Genomic DNA, 1048 nt, shown 5'->3' on the forward strand with positions numbered 1-1048 from the left:
CTCAAGATGCAGAAGTAGTAGAAACTCAAATAAACCTGTGAAACTTTGAAAATAAACTTCAGGATCAAAATAACATAAACTAAATATTAGAAGCAGCCTGGACTGGACAGCACGTAAATCAGCTGGAAGAACAGGGAGCTGCAGAGGACACCCAGCCACCCTTTTTACCCCTCGGGGCTGCTGGCCGGAAGGCGCCTGCCCCGTGGGCGCTGCTGCTTCCCCCGTTCCCTTGGAAGAGGAAGAGGAGCAGAAGTAAGTGTGGGATAATAGGCCACAGGCACACAGCCCTCCCCTCTTAGGAAGAAGTTACTGCGCCTCTGCATGTGAGTTTGTTTTTTGATTTTCCACGGTCCAGCCCTGTATTTAGCACAGAAAGACGCTGCAGAAGCTCTGACACCAATAATAACCCTCAATGCCCACGTGCACAAAGCCCAGGGCATGACTGGTTTGTCCCTGCAGACAAATTATCATCGACGCATTGTGCGCACACCGGGATTTTGTTTGGTTTGTGGCAAAGCTGTAATTTCTTCTTAGGTTCTAAGCACCCTGTTAAAGCTAACCCCCCCACCAAAAAAAAAAAAAAAAAAAAAAAAAAAAGAACCTGATTTAAATGAGGTTTAAAACAGTTGCAAACTGCAGTGCAGCTCTTCATACGAGGACAAGCAAAGGGCTGTAAAATTAACTGGTTAGTCTGATATACATCATGCCACGAAACTTGTTCTGCATCAAGGAGAGAAATTTTAACAGAATGCTGAAATTTAGAAGTAAACATAAAATGTAATAACTTCTGCCCAAGTACTGCAAGTCACCACCCAAGGAGAATTCCCCTGGGCAGCAGTCAGAGTTTTGGGTAGTTAAATATTTCAAGATAAAGTTGACATGCAGTAAGCTGTGCATTTTGGCCTTCTAATACTAAAGAATTACAATTAAAAATTAAATTTCTTTTTGTTTTAACAGGACAGAATTTCTTCAAAGGACCATATGTTAATTTTCTACTGAGTAACTAGAAAGGTTATTATTCGGCTTCTTAGAGGGATTAATCCTTAAA

The sequence above is a fragment of the Falco rusticolus genome, chromosome 2, assembly GCF_015220075.1.
Source record: "Falco rusticolus isolate bFalRus1 chromosome 2, bFalRus1.pri, whole genome shotgun sequence".
Classification (NCBI taxonomy): domain Eukaryota; kingdom Metazoa; phylum Chordata; class Aves; order Falconiformes; family Falconidae; genus Falco; species Falco rusticolus.